Raw genomic sequence first — 11,647 nt, 5'->3', positions numbered from 1 at the left:
AATTGGAATCCGGTCTGGTCTGACCACGTACGGCTGCAGGCCCTCGCTCCACTTCTGTATGCCGGCTCCGTCCGGCCCACTTAATACTCTTTCAAATCTACTCCGATTTGATAATGAAAGCGTGATTTAAAATATCCGAATTTCTGGGGATCTGTTAATAAAGCATTCGCGCGTCCGATTCCACGAACGGCGTTGACGTGGGGTTACTCATTCCCCTGGTACACAGGCCTAAACTCGCGGGTGGGTTTTCCAACAAAAAAACGTCATTTTCGTATTTTAATGCTATCCACGCGGGGAAAAGACATCAAAACTGTGTCACTCCAATGCCTTGGACCGTATCACATGTGTTCCACGCAACGAAACATCGTTCCAACCCCTACACCTGTGGGTGGACCACCCCTAACTCTGGGCCACCCTGTTCAGCTCCAGGGGCAGTTTTCGAAACGAGCTTTAAATGACATTGATCCTTAACGTACCGTGAATAAACATGGTGAATTTCACCGCCCTTCGAGGTGTGGGAGTGCTCCCTTACGAAGGGTGTTGAAAAGTGGCGAACTGTTCCATCCTTTCAAGGGGTGCCTATGGGGCGCACGGCGTGGGCGTTGGCATTTCCTGGATCAGGAGATTCCAGGGAATGCATTGAGCCCAAATTCGGAACTGAAGTCCAAAAATTGTGGATTTTGGAGGGGGTGGGGTGTTGTAAGGGGTGGGTTTGCCCGAGAGAGATTTTGAGGGGTGCATTTTGTTGAGGGTATCGAGGAGGGTCGCCTTAAAGGTTTTTTTGATTTTTTTAACCCCTTCCGTCACCCCTGGCCTCTTCAGAAGTGGCGTTTTTCGACGTGCCCCTCTTTACGGGGGTGACTTAACCCCTTCCTGTCAACCCTCGCCAATGCAACTTTGCGCACATTTAGAGGACACTTCAAAACTACTCCTCACGAAGTTTCTCCAAAATCGGTTGAAAACACCCATAGATATGACGTTTTAAAAAAGTGTCCCTTAATTTTGTCCGTCAGTGTATTTCTATTCTTCACCCCTGAAGTGTAATACGAAGATAACGTAAAATATGTTTCTTGGAGTACACTTTCCACAGAAGGAATTAGTGTCACAGTGTTACCTGTTTTCGTCTAATCTCTTCATCTCAGTACAATTATAATTCTCATCAGACAACAAATAAAAATACTGTCTCTATTAATAACCCAGACCTAACCACTTTTCGTCCAGTCCATTCATCTCAGTTCCATTATAACTCATTAGGCAACAAATAAAAATATTATCTTCGTTTATAATCCAGACCTAATCACTTTTCGTTCACTCTATTCATCTCAGTTCAATTGTAATTCTCATCAGACAACAAATAAAAATACTGTCTCCAGTAATAACCCAGACCTAACTACTTTTCGTTCACTCCATTCGTCTCAGTTCAATTATAATTCTCATCAGACAACAAATAAAAATATTATCCATATTATCCATTTCGTCCACTAATATTACTCTGTTCATCTCGATTCAATTATAATTCTCACCAGGCAACAAATAAAAATATTATCCATATTAAATTCGACCACCGTTTGCATAGAAATCACGTTTTAAGCAAGTGAGAAAAAAGTTGGTCATAAATTTCCGTCATAGGGTATAATACGAATGAAATTTAGTGCAATTCTACGTGTTCAGTACGTTATCAAACGTTTTCCAAAGGTTTCGGGTCACTGGAATAGCGTTGGCGTCGGATTCATATAAACGCGAATATCGAGTGTTCCAGTCTATGAAATCGGCACACCTGTTTCGAAATAAACAACTCGTCGGTCCCGACCGAGTTGCTTATTTCGAGACAATACTGTATTTTATTCGAAACAGTAAAATACATGGAATTAAAGATCGTACCCATCGATATTTAATTTCTGTACAGTATTTCGATCTATTTCTATTCTTCATCCTGAAACATAACATCGAGTCTCCCTAAAAATTTCTCTCTCTCGAATTATACCACGAATAAAAAGAGTCAGGCATTTAATTGACTCCGAAGATAATCGCGAGGTAAAAATAGAGCTTCCACTCGTAGAAATAATTCAAGATCGCGCAGACACGTTTCAGACTCGTCTGTAATTGGTTAGTCATTTCTCTGTCCGAGCATTCGAAGCTTTAAACGGTCCCTCATTATGCACTTCAGGCAATTACTATTATTCGCGGGGAATCGCGTGGTTAACTGAGACGCGTTTCGCGAATTAACGAATTTCACTTTACAACGGCCGCGTAATTCCGTCGCGTATAACACGGTCTTCGCGGTTAACTAAAAATAATAGCGAGGGGACCAAGTTTACTTTCTTGTTAGATAATACGGATGCTAATGGTTAAACGAACATTTTGCAACTTCAGGTTCGTGCGCAACTCGCGGCCGTAATTAAAACAAGATTACTTTCACTGCACCTACAAGGAATATCTTAATCCAGGAATCGCAGCGATAAACCATAAAGTTAACTCAGAATGAAATTCTTGAGCCATTTGTACGACATTGAAGTAATATTTAATCGGAATATTTTCAGGTGACAGTACAAAAATTCAAAAATTTCAATACACCCTCAACTAAAAAACGCGGTCGATTTTTATTTGACCAGAATTTTGAAACCCGTGAAATGAATACAAAAACGCTTCTTTTTTTTCTCCATCGGCGTAGAGAAATACGAAAAATCCATTCGCAAAATTCTCTCGTGACTTTCGTTTCTTCCGCGGAATGATTGAAATTATTGAGGCATGAATTGCAACGGAACATGAATTCAGGCAATCAGATACGAAAAGATTTATTGCGGAACCATCGCATGGAACATATTTTTATCGACGAATGTACGGCCGAGATTAATGTTCGTCGTAAGGAACTTTCTATGTAGCATCGCTCGTAACATCTCGAACTGCTTTCCATTATCCATATATATTTTTTTTTTATGGCACTTGCATGAAAAATGCACGAACGACTTGCATCGCGATAACGCTTCGCTAATGCACCCTTCCCTTGTACACCATTTTCATTAACCTACACGATGCACGGAATTTATCATAAGTAGAATTTCGAGACGGAAGGTATTCTTCTTTTGAATTTTAAGATGAAAAGGAAGGGGAATTTAAACGTGAGATGTTTTCTGCTGAATTCGAGTTCTCGTACCAGACGTTCAATATTAATTTTTTTAATTAAATGTTAAATGTTAAAGTGTCAGTGATTTGTTGGTGCTTATTTTGATTAATAAAGTTAATTTATAACCAAAATATGTTTATATTTTGTCTATAAAATTGGACATTTCATATATTACCTACTGAAGAATGATAGTTCTGTGACAATAAAAAATAGAAAATAAATAGAAAACTCCATTTTTGAAAATGTGATAGTTCTCTGACAATCAAATATATATTGAATCGAATAGAAAATTCTGTGTTTGAAAAATATGATAGTTCTATGACAAATAAAAATAGAAAATAAATGGAAAATTCTATGTTTGAAAAATATGATAGTTCTATGACAACTAAAAATATAGCAAGGAATAGAAAATTGCTAAATATATATTAAAAGTAATTGACTATTTAAATATGAAATGTTTATTCTAATCGATTGATCGACCCTAGATTGCAGTGAAGTTCGAGGATCTGGTGTGAATAGAAGGCTTGAACTTAGGTGGTAGGCAAATAAGGTCGCTGTGAAGTTTTCGTGTCAGCATGACTTTCATGAGTGCTGCGAAGGAGAACATGTCAACGTTTTCGAACTTCGCCCGCAGTTTTGTTCATCTTCCTTTAATATCCGAATAACTACACAAAGTTTCATCTAGACTCGACGAAAGTGGGAGGAGTTATAGAAAAATCCCAAACAACCTTGAATTTCATTTTATCGATAATCCTTGCACTGGCTATCAGCATTCTAACTCTGTTATTTATTATTCAATTATTAGTTCTATGTATTTTACAAACCTTTTTATCTTTTTTTTTGTTTCCAAGACATTACTAAATATGTAGAATTATTCGAAGATATGGATAAATACGTAAATAAACAAAATATAAAAAATAAAATACACATTAAAACATTTAGAAGAAAAGATATACTTCAAATTTCTGTTGTTCATGTACAATCAAGTTTTCTATCCCTTTTCATTTGCAATTTTCTCTTCCTTTTTATACTTTCAATTCTCATAGAACTATCATATTTTTCAAACATGGAATTTTCTATTCAATTTATACTTTTAATTGTTATAGAACTATCATATTTTTCAAAAATGGAGTTTTCTATTCATTCTATGAATTCATGTACAGTCAGTCCCATAAATATTCGTACTCTCTATGCCTATTCAGAAAATTTTGTTTAAAGTAATTGTATGTTTGTGTAAATACGTTGATGTATATATAAATATATACATGTATAAGCTTATTCATATAAATATTCATAACGAAGATAGACTTCTTCGATAGTTTCTAAATCATCATTAATATACAAGAATATGAACAAATGCATACGTGTACAAAATATAAAAATTAAAATGCAAATTAAAATATTTAAAAGAAACGACATATTTTAATTAAAATTTCTGTTCTTCATTCGTATACATATAAAAAAATATGAATACGTCAAACATCCTCAATAATCACCATAACTTGACTAAAGTTTAGAAACGTCACGTCTACGCCGTCCAAACTACTCTAAACTTTCAAACGTTCTACGGAAAGCATCGATTGTCCGCGTAATAAGGCGAGATCTGACCAGAGGTAATAGATGTAGGCCAGAGAGACAAAAAGCGCGAACCGCGACAAGTTTAGGATCGATAAAGTTCGCAGCCAGCGGCACATTTTCGCGACACTTGTTGCGAGCAACTCGTTTCTTCGTCGAAACACAGTGCGTTTCTGTCAAGGCCGGCCAATATTAAGAGTATCGGCAGCTTGATATATTGGCAGTAGGAGATAACGAGGCTTCGGAGGTAGACGCCTGCGTCTCGCGTGTATTTCGCAAGTGAATCGAGGTCGTTCATAGTGTTAGCTGAAACAATGGACTTAAAGCTTTACTCCAGATCTTTGTGTCGCGTCACCATATTGTGCGGCCCCGTTATCGCACTGAAGCCCGCCGAATTTCGGGGGCGCAATAATTTATCGTTCCCTTTTCCCGCCGCGGCCCGTTTTTCTCCGCGGACCGCTACGCGGCACCAGTCCGCGGACAAAAAAAGCTTTTATCGGTTTGCGATAACCGTTAAAAGTTTTCAGTGAAAACTTCATTTCCCGCTGTCGCGGAATTTGCCCGCGCATTTTTTTCTTTTCTATCCGTTAGTATTTCGGAAATTCATTCGCTCGCGGTGGGTACGATTATGGTTGACCTCTGATAGCAATCGGAGCGGATGTAGTTTAGTAGTGTAGTTTAATTTATATTTTAGTTTAGATAATATTTCAAATATCGATAATAAAATGTGAGCTTTAACAGAAAATATACAGCCAGTTTTATAAGTATTCGCACACTCTATGTCACATCTATTGAAGCAATTTTTATAGTTAAAGATAGGCTTCATGTTTCCAAATCAATTTTGCATTATAAATCTGTATATCAATAAACTTCATACATGTATACAAGGTGTCTCACGCAATAGGAACAGGATGTACCTCTTCAACGGTTGGGAATAGAAAAGAATGTTATGAGTGAAAGTTAAATAGTTTCAGATGGTGCATAACATGCAACGAATTTTATGCAATTTTGTGCATCGGTGCATCAGAAAAATGCAACTACACTTTTTTTTTTAACGGAAATCTATATTTTTTACGACACAAATTGATGTAGTTTTTTGTGCTCTACAAAAAAGTATTAACATACTTATGCTCTAAACTTGTGCGTTAGGAAGTTATTGATGGTAAAAAGAGATATCCGCACTATTTCTGTCAATAATTTCCTAACGAACAAGTTTAGAGCATAAGTATTTTAATACTCTTTTGTAGAGAACAAGAAACTGAATCCATCTGTGCAATTAAAAATATAAATTTCCATTTAAAAAAAAAGTGTAGTTGCATTTTTCTGATGCACCGATGCACAAAACTGCATAAAATTAGTTGCATATTATGCACCATTCAAAACCATTTAACTTTCACTTCTAACATTCTTTTCTATTCCCAATTATTTTGAAGATACAGCCTGTTCCAATTGCATGGGACACCCTGTATATTTACAATTACAAATTTATTTGGAAACATAAAGCATCCATTTAAATTAGACAAGTTTCTTTTTTGTTATTAATATTTACGTTTATTTTATGTTAATATTATTATCTACGATATTTTACGTTTCTAGTACCGAGTATTAACAACAATATTACAATTTCGAACCTGGACATCGCGAATTTGTATCGTTAGGATGAAGATAAAAATGACAAAATATGTTTCGAAATATCAATGTGTAAATATATAAGATGTAAATATATAATTGTAAATATATAGTCTAAAATAAAAGGATTTTCACAACTTTTTCATAACCAGGAATAGAATTTAAAGTGACGTGAATTCAGCGATTTTAAATGTGTTGATTTTTAAAGTGTGAAAGAGACGGTGATTTTCGACAAGATAAAATATGGTTTGACACTTTCAGACGCTGGACTGACGTCATACGTGGAATTTACAATAAATCTGTTTTTTATATATATATGGAAAGAGCCATTACTTGCGTAAAAGCTATTACGAGTTACGTCGTTCATCAACCGGTTATAACGTCATTTAAAAGGCTTTTCCATTAAACTTTTAAAAAATGTACTTACTGATCGATAAAAACGTTTTCGAGGTCTATAAATAAATCCAACAGGGAATCTAAATTTTAATCTACAGGAAAGTCTGTACCGGAAAGAAACTGCATATAATCGTCATTACCTCCGTTCATTGCACTGGTCCCTAGATTATCATCCCTTAACTTTCAGTGTTGTTTTCATGCAGTCATCGACGTACCATTATATTTCAGTTAGGCGTCGACGTGAATTATGAAGGCATTTTGGAACACTGCTTCCACTGTCCCAAGTCCTAGCATATTGGCTGCTAACTATTTAGCGACGCTATTAATTCAGACGGGAGTTAGAGGCAAACTATGTACACGAATGGACGATGGTCGTCCGACAGACTTCGTAATAATTGACTTATTAACAAATTACACGACGGTGTGTCGTGTACGATCTCGAATCAGGAACGTCCTGCGAGTCATTGTCAGTATTACTTTGGCACGTTCCTTGCCTGAGTAATCTAATTGAAGCACTTGAAATGGACAATTGATTTCGTCGTGAGAAAACCCCTAAAAACCAACCCCTCGGGCTTCGGAGTACTGGTCCTTCTTAAATGATGACCTTCGTCCGATTTTAGGATAGTTCGAGTACATCGAGATGTACAATATTTTGTGGAAAATATTTTTTTAGAAGGATCGCTTTTTTTATAATACTTTTCTGATTTTCTTTAGAAATCTCTTTTTTCAAAGATAACAGAAGTTGGTACTATATGTTATTTAACGAAATGTGCGCCATTTTGACCGAGGAAGTGAAAAATAATTTTAGTAGACTATTTTAGATTTTTACCAAAAATCACCCCCTTGTGAATTTTTGAACAAATTATTCTTTCATTTTTAAAAAATTGAGTTTTTACTTTAGAGAAAAACTTTCTGTATGTTTTTCATAAGGTTGATTGAGATCTACAAGGAAAAAAAGTTTCGATCCAAAATATTCATTATTAAGAGAGTTAAGAATTTTAGAAATTTGCAGATTTGTATATATTTTTTCGCGAAAATGAAGTAAAAAATATACTCTTTCGGTATGTTTATATTTTTAAAAATTCTTCAAGTAAGGATACACATTTTCCCGTTTTTATAATTGAAATCAGATTACCTGATCAAGAGTTAAGATTTTTTCAAATTTCAGTCGAGAATTCTGGCCGAAATTCGGAGAACAGTATAGAATACGTATATCTAGATTGCACAGTAGCATGAATTTGATAACAGGTAAAACGAAACTGGTTAGATAAAAGTTGTATAGTATGAAAACTAGGTAAAGTAAAACGACGTAAAGCGAAAGTATGCAAAGCGAGACTACGTAAAGCGAAAATACATAAAGTTAGACTACAGAAAGCAACACTACATAAACCAAAAATTACAAGAAGTGAAATTACATAAATTTAGACTAAACAAAACGACACTACGTAAAGCGAAACGACGTAAAGCGAACCTACGTAAAGCAAGACTGTCTACAATGCGACTACGTAAGGCTAGCCTACTTTCATTGAGGGATCTTGGATATTCTCGTGATTAATATTCCCGATTAGTTGTAATGCCCATCTGGCCTCGTTAACGACGTTGACCGACCGAATCGAGGAACGAATTGGATTACTCCCCAACATTAACTGATCTAAAGATTGACGTCAACATTCACCTTGACGCGTAACGATACCGCAGACGATTACAAACGCCGTCGACTCTTTCTCGTAACTGGCTCCCTCGTAGCGATTGTTATCACCGATGATTACGTGTTATTACTTCTTATTTATTGTAGATTAAGGTGAGAATAATAACACTCCATTGTACGACGCGATCGTTACTTTTTCTGGTCTATTAATAACAGCGGCCATTGTATTCATTCGTTTACTGGTTGTTACTCGTTCGATGACAGATAGTACCGCGTATTATACGAAGTCGAAATTAATTACTGTTTTATTCGAGCCGAGTTTGGAAAACGTGAATACGTGAAAATTCAGTGAAATTGAAGGGACGTGGAATAAAAGGAGCGTATTTCGTTCCGCTCCGCGGATCTCCAATGGGAATGGGTGGGTAAATAACTGTACTTTCTCGGTGTTTGACGCGAGTTTATCGAATTAACATTCGCTTTTTTTTCTCTATCGTGGTTCTGTGCCATTTTCAAGGGTTAATAAAATCTTTAAAAGGGATGTAGAGAATGGAAAATTATCGTAAAGTAAGGAAATGGTGCATGTAAGGACGTCTACGCGTTTATAGTGAATTTTATGAAGACAAATTAGGGAAAATTGAGGAGAATATCTTATTAATATTCCATATAAAAATCTTCACAGGGGGGAGAACTTGTTCTGAATCCATCAATAGCTCTCGAAGAGGTTACTTCATATACTATTTTATATTCATCGTGTTGCTATTCGGAGAATTCTCACAATAACGTGAAAATAAACCCTATTGGCTCCGTTTTTAAGCGATCAATTATGCCAATGTCTCGCCGTCTGCAAAATGAAGAATTTAACTTTTATAAATATTGAAAGTACGTCGTACCTGGCGTTTTGTCCTAGATTGGTCAAATGGATTTATCAGCAATGGAGTCCAACAAAGCCTGCTTTATATTTGCTAGAAGTTTATAGCAAGCTTAATCATTACTTTCAATTAAAAATATTTTCAATAAAAACATGCAACATAATGTAATCGACAATGTCTGGATTACTTAAATTTCGATCTGGAGCATAGATCAAGAAAAAGAAACTAATTCTAACAAAGATGGCAACATAATCATTACTTTCAATTAAAAATATTTTAAATTAAGTATGCAACATAATTTAATCGATAATGTCTAGATTATTTAAATTTCGACCTGGAGCATAGAAAAAGAAAGTAATTCTAACAAAGATGGCAACATAATTTAATCGATAATGTCTAGATTACGTAAACTTCGACCTGAAGCATAGATCAAGAAAAAAAAAACTAATTCTAACAAAAGTGGCAACATTTCTTTCTTATCAGATGGCGTTCAGTTACTGAATTTCCACCTGTTACGAATCATACTGCACAATGTTCATTGTAAACGAACAATCAGATAAGAAAACAAGCGTAGCAACTTAGGAAAGATTACACTGTCGCGAACCATCAACCCGTTACATTCTGAAACAGATACTTCAATTTTCCGCTGTTTATTTAGATAATTCCACGATAAACATAGATTATTTTACACGCTTCAGATGTTCCGACACGATCCACGTGCATCCACGAGACAAAACCATTGCGTAAGATCGTATATGCTAATGTTTCAATCAGTGGCGAAATCGACACGATAAATCACGAAATTTCCATGAAATCGTTTATTATTGACGATGATGACACAACGAAAGGCGCGTTCGGATGAATTTTTAATTCCCTCGTGTACAGTTTATCCTGATTTGTAGCGTCGTTCGCCCAACAATACAATTCTGATGTTTGCGGATATCTTAAATTACATCTACTGTCCTATTATGGAATTACGGCGAAATGTGCGTCATTAGTTATTCAAATATGCGTATTATCTTGAGCAGGGAAAGACCTTTAAATCTTATTATATAAAGACTCGCCTCTCACCAATGCTTCAGTCACCCACGTTTGAAGCAAAAGGTAAGATCTCTAATAACCTTTCCGAGCATTTTTTTTATCGAGATTGCAGCTTGTGGGAGATGGAGCAAAATTAATTATTGAGTAGGTGGATAAAACTGCAGGTAAAATAGGACTAGAAAGAAGTGTTTGTTTACATTTGGACGTTTTTGGAAGAGATATTGGATATTTGGTAATAGTTGTGTATATACATAGCAAATGACGATGAAACTTCACTTGTGTATACAGGGTGTACCACACAACTGTATCTTCTAAATGGCTGAGAATAGAAAAGAATGTTATGAGTGAAAGTTAAATGGTTTCTCGGATGGTGTATAACATGCAACTAGTTTAATAAACTTTTATGCATCGGTGCATCAGAAAAATGCGACTGCGCTTTTTTTTTAAATGGAAATCTATATTTTTGACGACACAGATCGATACAGTTTCTTGTACTCTACAAAAAAGTATTAACATACTTATGCCCTAAACTTGTTCGTTAGGAAATTATTGATGGTAAAAAGATATTCGCACTATTCCTGTCAACAACTTCCTAACGAACAAGTTTAGAGCATAAGTATGTCAATACTTTTTTGTAAAGCACAAGAAACTCCATCGACCTGTGTCGTCAGAAATGTAGGTTTCCATTTAGAAAAAGAAGTGGAGTTGCATTTTTCTGATGCACTCATGTTACAAAAGTGCATAAAATTAATTACATGTTATGCGCCATCTGAAATCATTTAGCTTTCACTCATACCGTTCTTTTCTATTTCTAACCGTTTAAGAGGTACATCTTGTTCCAGTTGCATGAGACATCCTGTATATTTACAATTACAAATTTATTTGGAAACATGAAGCATTCATTTAAATTAGACAAGTTTCTTCAGTAAATATAGGGGGTAGGAATACTCACGGGACTGACTGTAACTTTGAACTGCAATTTTGAAACTGGACAATTTGTATCGTTATGGCGAAGATAAAAATGACAAAATATGTTTCGAAATATCAATGTTGTAAATATGTAGCGTATAAAATAAAAAGATTTTCGCAACTTTTTCATAACCAGGAATAGAATTTGAAGTGATGTGAATTCAGCGATCGAAAATGTGTTAATTTTTAAAGTGTGAAGGAAACGGTGATGTTCGTCAAGATAAAATATGGTTTGACACTTTCAGGCGCTGGACTGACGTCATACAGGGAATTTACAGTAAATCTGTTTCGCTTTTTACATTTACATGGAAACATCCATACATCTGTACGCTTTTGAGAGAGATATTGCATATTTGGTATTAGTTGTATATAATACATAGCAAATGACAATGAAAA

General features: G+C 35.4%; 2 protein-coding genes across 4 annotated transcripts in view; one reads left to right on the top strand and one right to left on the bottom strand.

The window, feature by feature from the left end:
• Positions 1-11,647, bottom strand: part of LOC128878797 (uncharacterized) — a 128,523-nt gene that overhangs the window by 96,684 nt on the left and 20,192 nt on the right. The gene's annotated exons all lie outside the window — the stretch shown is intronic.
• LOC128878798 (calexcitin-2) overlaps positions 1-11,647 on the top strand; it is a 75,501-nt gene that overhangs the window by 47,907 nt on the left and 15,947 nt on the right. The gene's annotated exons all lie outside the window — the stretch shown is intronic.

The sequence above is a fragment of the Hylaeus volcanicus genome, chromosome 6 (genome assembly GCF_026283585.1).
Source record: "Hylaeus volcanicus isolate JK05 chromosome 6, UHH_iyHylVolc1.0_haploid, whole genome shotgun sequence".
In the NCBI taxonomy this organism is placed as follows: Eukaryota; Metazoa; Arthropoda; class Insecta; order Hymenoptera; family Colletidae; genus Hylaeus; species Hylaeus volcanicus.
The sequence above is the reverse complement of the archived record's forward strand: the minus strand, read 5'-3'. Positions and strand labels throughout refer to the sequence as shown.